The 10,137-nt window shown below is 30.9% G+C and overlaps 1 pseudogene; it reads right to left on the reverse strand.

Annotated features, from left to right (window-relative positions):
- Positions 1-7,993: 7,993 nt before the first annotated feature.
- On the reverse strand, positions 7,994-9,929 carry LOC111880106 (CASP-like protein 2D1; annotated as a pseudogene).
- Between the last annotated feature and the right edge of the window lie 208 nt (positions 9,930-10,137).

A 10,137-nucleotide genomic window follows, 5' to 3' on the forward strand; every position in this document is an offset into this window, starting at 1 on the left:
TGAATTTCCTTAACCCTAAATTGTGGTAAATAACGTGCCAAAGCGATAAAACACTATTGCACACTCATCGGGAGTGTGTAGGATCCTTAAACATGGCTTAACGGGGTTTACAGACCTTGCATTGCGAAGCCGAACACTCAAAAAGGTCACAAGTGAAGCCTCTCCCAATCTATTTCACTCTATCTCTCTCTACTAAAAATCTCTCCCAAATCTCTCTCAAAAGTTCCCTTGACTTTTTGTCATCATTCGGGTCATCCTGAACCTTAACCGCGTCAAAAACCACTTGAAACGGGGTAAAAACAAGTAAAATAGCCTTAAGGACCCGAAACCCACTCTATAGGAGCGAACCCCCTTGGACCGAAAGTACTTAGAACCGAAGGTCCCTATAGGGACCGAATTGCTTATGAACCGAAACCCTGAGAGCCAAGCCCGAAGCTCCTGCGAACCGAACCGAAACTCCCTTTCGGACCGAACCCTCCTCTCGCCTTCGTCCCATTTCGCTCCTGACCACCTTCTCTATCCATTTTGCCTAGTTCGCCTTCGGGCCCAGCAACATCAAGGACCGAACCTCGGCCCAGTACCGAGAAGTCTCGCAAGTTGGCCCAAATCAACCGATTTTCGACTACGACTTCATTTTGGGCCGTTTTCCATTATTTTTTCACAGGATTTTCACCCAAAATCATATTTTAACATATAAAGCCCCATAATTCATAATTAATCACGTTTTGGGGCTATTATCCTTACCCAAGAAGAGTGGGTGGGATATGATTGGTGGAGTGTTGACCTTGCTTTATTGTATGACACAAGCAACCACCCCATGCCCACTCCATAACCCACCCTTGTCCTTCCAACATACCTAGTCATTCATTGTGCTTTTCCACTCATTTCATAGCCACACATATGGTTAAGGGCTGGGAAAACTCTCCTTTCTCTTCACACTTCTCTCATTTCTCTCATTTTCCACCAAAGAACACACTTCAATTTCTCTCTCACTTTCTCTCACTAAATTTCGAGATTCAAGGCTGATTATCAAGAGGTTCTTCTACAGTTGGTAAGGGTTGTCATTCCTTCATATGATTATTTCACTTCATTCTACTAAAATCATAGATATCTTACACAAACTCTATCATATCCATGTTAGATATTCGAATCTTCAAGGCATCTTCTAAGTGTTCTTGAGTCGAACACTTCTCTTCTTCAACATCCATCTACTAACAACACACAAGGTGAGTTCATAGCCCTATCTTTTCATGTTTTCTTAAGTTTTAAGTGGGGGAATACAAGTACAAACACCAAGAACACAACTAAACTTTTCCAACAGCTTTCATCAAAAAAAGTTGAACTCCATTCACAGACTGTTTTGGATAACTTAAACATTTTAGTTTTCAAAACTGTACTAGGTGCAAGTAGTTCAGGTTCATACCTTTAAACTGACTACTTGCACATCTCTATACGATTTCTCTACAATTTATTGTGATTTTTTCAAAACTACCTATCATTTCAAGAACACATCCAGACCAGTCTGAGATTATGGACTTTTTCACACTAGTTGGAGGTCATTAAAAATCATGAGAAAATTTATGAACAAACTAGACTCATTTTCCAACCTCTTAGAATTTACAGATTCTTATTTGGACATTTTATGATTTTTATATAAATTTTCTAAGAACAGAATAGAAATGTTATTACTTGAAAAATGCTATCATTTCATTTACACCTTGTAACTTGTTGAGCAAGCTGTGTATCATTATGTGATTATATGTTATTACCATATATGTCATTTTTTCTTTATACATAGACATACATCAGATAACAAATGGATATTTGCTATATTAAGCATGGTAAATGATAAATTGTTATAAACAAAATTTACATCCATTACATACAAACATTTGGTAAACTATGACAAATATAGTTTATGTACACTACCACTACCCTTTTTTTGATAAACTATAATAGGTATAGTTTATGATTAATTTACATAACAAACTCATTAACAAAGTGTACACTTATACAAAAGGGTTTTTATCACACCACACGTAAATTCATTAATGACTAACTGTGAGACATTTCGCTTCACGTTACTTTTCAATTAATACACTTAAGTCCTGTATTGTAACCAGAATCTCTTGTAGGGAGAGCGTGATAGTTGTGTGTAGATCTATATTGGGTCTGAAAAACCCACACCTTAGCTGCATGCAACAGCTAGACCGGCAGGTCTAGGGTGACAAATGTCATAACATTTCCGACGCCTGAAGAACGTCGTTTGATGCCAACTAGGTCATAGCATGGTTATAATAACTCACATTAAGTATTAACAAGCATAGAATTTAAGGGGATTTCATTGAAATCAAACGACTTTATGTCGATTTAAACTTGCATTGTTTAACTATAAGTATGGCAAATTACTTTTACATTTCGGTCTTTGGATTTAAGACTAGATTTCACACTTTAAGGAAAATATGGGATTTTTCTTGAACAAACACTACTTTTACAAGAAAAGGCTTTTCATCAGTACAATCAAAAGCTTATGAGCTCACCAACCTTTGTGTTGACACTTTTTCAAACAACTTGTATTCTCAGGAAATCAATAAACAGGTAATCAAGTGCTTTTGAGGATGGGACGTTAAGGCGTCAAACATTTCATTTTTGTCAACATTATGTAATTGATTTGGAAACATGTGAACACATATAATGATGTATCTTTTTTAGTTATATTTATGTTGGTTGTGTTTACTTTGATCACTATTGTAATTGTTTTTATGATACTATACATGAAGTCCTCCACCCCCGGACGTTTCCGCCATCCTTGGTTTGGGGGTGTGGCAGTTGTTTTCATTTTATATGTATATTATTGCACTCTATTATTTAGGAATCTTAATATTCCATAACATACAACTGAAAGTGTTGTTCATACAATTTAGGAACCAGAAGGTGTTTTCTAGGTTCAAGAATATACAAATTCTATATGATATACACATTATGTTAGAATTTTACATTGTAATTGTGCTTTTAATTTAATGATTCTTTAAGCATGTTTTATGTTGGATGGTTTTGGTTGTTATTTGTGAATTTTTTTTGTTAAAGATTAAACTCAATGATATGACACATAATTGTTCTTTTTTTAGTATCTTGATTACAACTTCAGTTATATTTGTTGACATATCATCAAAATTTTATAATCTTTCCAATAGAAGTATTGAACAATTTCCTAACCATTATTTATGTTTTATTACAGAATTTTGATAATCGTAGCTACAAGATATATCCAGTTTGTAGATTATGGGATACAAAAGTCCATATTCTCTCTACTGCGATGAAATTCGAGGCATGAAACTTTGATAATTGGCATCGAAAGACAAATGATTCATTCCTTAAGAATATTATGCAACAAGTATATTATTCTGTTAGAATATTCAACAAAGAATGTTATATTCTGGTAGAATAATCTACAAAAGCATGTATTCTATGTATTATGTCCTATTCTATGTATTTTACCAGAATATATAAAGTGATAGTTAAACATGTTTTTAACCATTATTAGTTTTTGTTGTATTTGTGATAGGAATGGATGGAGGAATGCATTGAAGACCTAATAGAAATAACTTGAAGAATGAATAAAGCTTGATCATACTCAAAACTTGTTGAAAACTCTTTTAAAGCTTATATAAACTTCTTTTATATCAAATCATATTCGTCTATCTATTTACGTATAAGTATCCTTTAACAGACTTAGGACTATTGCTAGATACCTTGACACTTGTTCCTTGTTTAGTTGTGGGATTGGGGTAGGATCATTAGTCCGAATGTCGGTTAAATCATAGTTATATTTAATAAATATATATACGAGTTATCTTTATTATATAAATAAAATACACATATTCCAACTTCAAGAAATAAACTTTTGAAGGTAAATAATGTAGTTTATTTGACATATATGAATCTTATTCATATATAAAAGGTTCCTAATAATATTTTCACTAAGCAATAGAGAAAATAATTATTAAGGAATTATACACTGTTGATGTATGACTTCCTTTTTAAAACGTTTAAAATTTAACACAATATACCAAGTCAACTTTATTAACAACTATAATAGTTATAAATTATTTTACATGTTAAAACATAATTGTGAAATATTTGTTGAAGTTTTCAAATATAAAATCGAGATACAAACCAGTAATATCATGTAAAACCTTAGTGATAATAAATGATGAACTAAACCTTACTAGATATGGTTTACTTACTAATCAATAAAAATTATCTTCCTTTATCATTTTCGGTTGGATTATAACTTGAAAATTATCACTTTTACTTTGAATACAAACACCAATTAATAATTAGATAAAAACATCTTGTAAAATTTAGTATGAAAATGTTCCATCCTTATCTTACTTAATGTTTTGTGAACTTGTAACCTATGTTGGAGTAAAGCTTCTAAACCCAAAATCTACTAATTAAACATGTGTGAAATACTCTAAATGTTGCTTATATTATTTATACAAACCTATTAAACATAAGTTCTCTTATTCCTATAAAAATTGAGTTAACAGAAAGCAATATAACCATAATTTATATAACACTAATAAATTAACTTTAAAGTTATGAAAGATACAAACTGTTAAATCAAAATTTCTCCGGTTGAAAAAAATGTAAATATGAAAAATCTGGAAAAAAAAAACAAAATCACGATTTTCAAAGATATGTTTATTTTGTATGTCATTATATTCTATAAAAGTTATAACGTGATGAATTTAGTCTTTTTTATATGAAAATAAGAAAAATCAAAATAAAATGAGCGAACTCAACATTTATATAATGCTTAAAATCTATAATAAAATTATATTTTCATAGTATAACTTTTATAAATGTACAGTAACACGATGAAAAAAATTATTCAAAAACATTTGAGTGTCTCCGAGCGTCTCATGCTTAGGATTTTCCTACCAACTATTCCCGTTGATGGTCTCAGCCAACATATGCCTTTTGTGGAATATCGTATTATTCTTTGATACTGTCTGATGATTCATCTATTCCCGATTGACGATATATGCTCAGTTTACCACAAGACATGTTTGGACACCTTTGGAGAACATGCGGTTCGTTGTAGAGAGTTCATTGGCTTCAAATACCTACATGATGTGGTTAGGGATGTTCTTTTTGATGTTTGTCGGTGTGCTGATATTTTTGTGAAGAAAGAAGCTCCCATGAACTTTTTGACGAACCCCTTGGATGAAACATCAACATTCAGACCAACTGACATTTTGGTCTATAGATGGGTATAAGAGAAGCACACTTGTGTAGAGCTTACTGGGGTCTCTCCTCTCGTTGGTTTAGGGAGTGAGGATTTCACAGCGGGATATGTTGCTTTGAATGCCGTTGAGTGCAAAGTAACAAAACACGAGAATACATGCATTGAAAATTAGCATGTGTTTATACTTTATACCTTTCGTATTTGATACCTTTGGTTATCTCGTGCCAGAGGCAATGGAGCTCCTCAATAGAGTCCAACGGGTCATGCATACTAATTTTATATCTCCTAGATCCACAGATGTTGTTTTCAAAAGAATTAGTTTTGCCATCCAGAAATGGCTAGCAGCTAGAGCTGTTAATGAAACAAGTTTTGACCCTGGTTCGCTCCAAACCCATAAAATTTTTATTGGTTTTGATTTTAATTTTCGATTCGATTACTCGTTTACGACCCATACCTATTTATCCTTTTATTAAATGGGTTAGGTATGGATCATTATCGATTCACTCCATTTATAACCCGCCCCATTATATATATATATATATATATATATATATATATATATATATATATATATATATATATATATATATAGGGTTAGGTTCATGTGAGACGGCCTAATTTTGTGAGACCGTGAGACGCATTTTTTTTTTATTTTTTCTATCTTTTAAAATTTTTTATAAAATTTTTTTTAGTTAATTCAAGTTCCGAAAATAATATTTAAAAAAAGAATTTTTTGATTTTTCCATTTATTTTGCATTTTAAAATTATTTTTAGAATATGTACAGTGTAATATTCTATTTAGAATATTTCACGTATTTTAAAAAAAAAATAGAATTTTTTTTAATTTTTTTTTAGTTAATTCAAGTTCCGAAAATAATATTTAAAAAAAGAATTTTTAGATTTTTCCATTTATTTTTCATTTTAAAATTATTTTTTAGAATATGTCAGTGTAATATTCTATTTAGAATATTTCACGTATTTTTCAAAAAAAAAAAAAACGGGATTTTTTTTATTATTTATTTATTTTATTTTAGTTAATTCAAGTTCCAAAAATAATATTTAAAAAAAGAATTTTTGGATTTTTCCATTTATTTTGCATTTTAAAATTATTTTTAGATTTGATCTCACGGTCTCACAAAATTAGAATGGTCTCAAATGAACCTGAACATATATATATATATATATATATATATATATATATATATATATATATCATGGTTGTAGAAATTGGGATTAATCGGCGATTAATCGTGGATTAATCGCTTGACGTTCTCCAACCGTCGAGTATTAAGGCATTAATCGAAAATTTAGGATTAATCGGGTTTGGCGGGATTAATCGGCATTGGCGGGATTAATCGGTCAACAAAAATAAAAAAAGTCGAAAAAAAAAACTTAAAAAAATGTCAAAAAAAAATTCAAAAAACCAACTTTCTTTTTTTACTCAAAAATTTTCAAACTTTCAAAATTTCAAATATTATACCAAAATGTTTATATTTTCGTATTTCCAAATTTCCAAATTACAATTTTTCTTATTTTTTAATTTTGAAGTACTTGTTTTTCTTAAGATATATTAATATTTAAATAACTTTAATATTTTATTAATAATCTATGGTCCCAGATTAATCTTTGATTAATCTCCGCTTAATCTCCGCTTAATCTCCGCCAAGACCGATATATTAATATTTAAATAACCTTAACATCAGTCAACCGTCGAGCTACCGTCAAGCTAGTTTTACAACCTTCATATATATATATATATATATATATATATATATATATATATATATATATATATATATATATATATATATATATATATATATATATATAACACCAAAGTATGCCATTCTATATCTAAATAAAATTCTTAATATATTGGATTTTGAATTTTAAGTAATGTAAATATTGTTTAAGTAGACATTTATCTTTTTTGATAAATATTATCTTATGGCAGACTCAAAATTATGAAATTGCAATATTATAAAAGGATCGGGTTAATGAGTCGGGTATTCGTTGATTTGATGAATACGGGTATTGATTTGATTAATCAAAACCATGAGGGTTATTGGAGTGGGGCGGGTCAGGTTTTTAAACGTTTTAAAGGGTTTGGATTGAAGGTGATTCGCTCCGAACCCACCGAAATTATAGGACTACTAGCAGCTCAGCTTGTTATCTGTTTGTCTTCCGTTGATATGTATTGACTTTTTATTTTAAAATGAAAAATAAAATTACATTTAAAATATGTTTATGATTTTAGGTAAGGATGAAAATTCGGACCGGGAACCGGTTGAAACGGGAACCAGATAGTACCGTTCAGTTCGGGACCGAGACAATATATTCTTGTGGATTTTTGGAACTAGGAAGTAGTAGAAACTGGAACCGATAGAACCAGCAAAAACCGCAACTGTTGGTTACTGTTTCTCGAGGACGAGTTCCAATATTGAAGACATAGCAAGAACCAGTTGGAACCGGAACTGGCGGTTCGGTTTGGTTCTTAATTTCGGTCAACTTCGGTTTCCAGACCGGGTCCGGCTCAGGCGGGTTCTAGTCGGGTCGGTTACTTTGCTCATCCCTATTTTTAGTGTTTATTTTGGTTATTGAGGATTTTGAAAAACTGGAGCAAACAAATGAATAATTTGTTCGTTTGTTCCCTTAAAAAAAGAAACATAAGTTTAAAATTTCATAAATCTAAATCAAACAAGTATAGAAGCACAAAATATAGAAACATAAAACAAAAAATGGACCAGTTCAAACTCTTCAAAATTAAAATTAAATGTCCATCAACTACTTCAAACAAAGTAGTAAACATATTAGCACTTGCATTCAAAACAAAATTGACTATTTTGTAAAGGCTTTAAAATTTTATATTGTCAATCATAACATCATGAACATGTGAGACACACCACCATACAAATCTAAACTTTTTAATCTTCGGATTATCTTTATAATAATAAGACCAAAATAAGGAAAACCCGGTTGGTCAAAAGTCAAACACCATAGTCCATAGTGACCAGAATAAGGACAACTTTACGGTTGTACTGTACAACCCATTAATGCACAAATCTAGGTCCTTTCATCTTCAACTTCTTTGGAAGAGAGTGGAGGTTCAAATCTTGTAAAAACCCTAAAAGCCGAAATCAAAGAAAGCAGAAAGAAACAAAGCAAAGCAATAAGATGAAGAGCCAAAATGAGATTTAATCTCCCACAAAACCTCCCATACGAAGAACATGCTTCACTCCATGTCACCTTTGGATTGCCATTGTAGGCCAAATACACTATCTCCCCAAAGCTACCACCGCTTGCAACCATCAAATATGCCACCACCTATATCATCATCGTGTCAGAAAAATCTATAAAATATTTAAAATTTTTGCCTATTATTTTACGAAGAATATGAATGTTTCTATTAGGGGTCAAAATGGGTAAAACTTTAAATCAATTAAAACTTGGTTGGTAGACTGTTATCTTCTTCTTCTTTTTCCTTTCTTTTTTCTTTTTTTCTTTTTTCATACCAAAGATTACTTTACCACGTTTTTAATAAAACAGTAAACTAGAATGTTGTAGACACCTAAACGTAAAGTCATAAACAATTAACATGTTTTAAATTAGATAACTTTTTTTTTTTAATTTGGCTGAATATACCTTTTATGAATAAAATATATTGTTCTAGAACTTCTCTTATCCTTCTATTGGTGATATTTTTTTAAGGATTTACTATTAAATGAAATCGTAACCACTTGGACAAAGTCAATTGAATAACTTAAAGTATGAATAAAAGACTAAAACTAGATATAACCTGATCGCAAACAAAAATATCCAAGCTTTGTTCATCAAGTTCTTAACCCATGAAGAAATAACAGCAACCAGAGCATACCCAGCAGAAATTGCACTAATACTAACCAAGAATCTGTCAAAAAACACAAAATCTCATAAAATAAACACAACATTTCAAGAATTATTGATGGGTGTCATTTGAAACATGTCAAAGAGATGGATAATTACTTCAGACCCTTGAGATTACTGAACTCTATATTGCCATACATTTCGTTATTTTGATGATTGGTCAAAGTCAACCACGTAGAACCAAGACTTAGAGGAACCACAATCAACCTTAACGAGGAATCAATAACTTTAAGGGTATTCACATTTTCACCGAGAATCATCATTTTCAAACCAAGAAAACCTCACTCCAAATTTGCAACAAGAAACTGAGAATATAATCAATATTCTGACTTTTCACTTCCAGAAAATGAAATTTAACCAGTACAAAAAACCGCTTTCTTTTGGGATGAAATTGTTTGCAAGAACAACTTGCGAATGAATATAAAAAATGGGAAATTTAGGGTTTTCTTTAGACTAAAGAATCATGATTTGAGTTGGTTAAAAGTGCAAGAAAAAGATTAAGCTTTCTTGTTGTGACCTTTGCGAATACGAACCAAAACGGTTGCAAGAAAGAAGGTCTGTTATATGAATCTGGTTAGAAGAACAATGGATGAATAAGTCTATAGAATTGGGGAATTTGTAAGGTTTCTTTAGTGCCAAAGAATCATGATCTGAAGTCGGTAAAAAGTGCATGAAATCGATAATGGATTCCAAATGGTCGAAAGGCCCTTTCACCGAGCAATCACATCCACTCAACTCCATTTTGGGTGCTCTACTAGCACGAATATGTGTATAAACAATCATTAGATTATAGTGCACACAATCAATCGCATCATATTTGTGATTCCTTAATTTCAATTGTTTTTATATTGTTTTCATTGTATTCCCTTTAAACTAGATATAAGTTACAAAACAAACCCTTATAATTTTTATTCTTTTTAATTTCAACAAGAAATACACATATAAAAATAAATACTAAAAATCTTTAAAAATATATGTTA

The sequence above is a fragment of the Lactuca sativa genome, chromosome 2, assembly GCF_002870075.4.
Source record: "Lactuca sativa cultivar Salinas chromosome 2, Lsat_Salinas_v11, whole genome shotgun sequence".
Taxonomy (NCBI): Eukaryota; Viridiplantae; Streptophyta; class Magnoliopsida; order Asterales; family Asteraceae; genus Lactuca; species Lactuca sativa.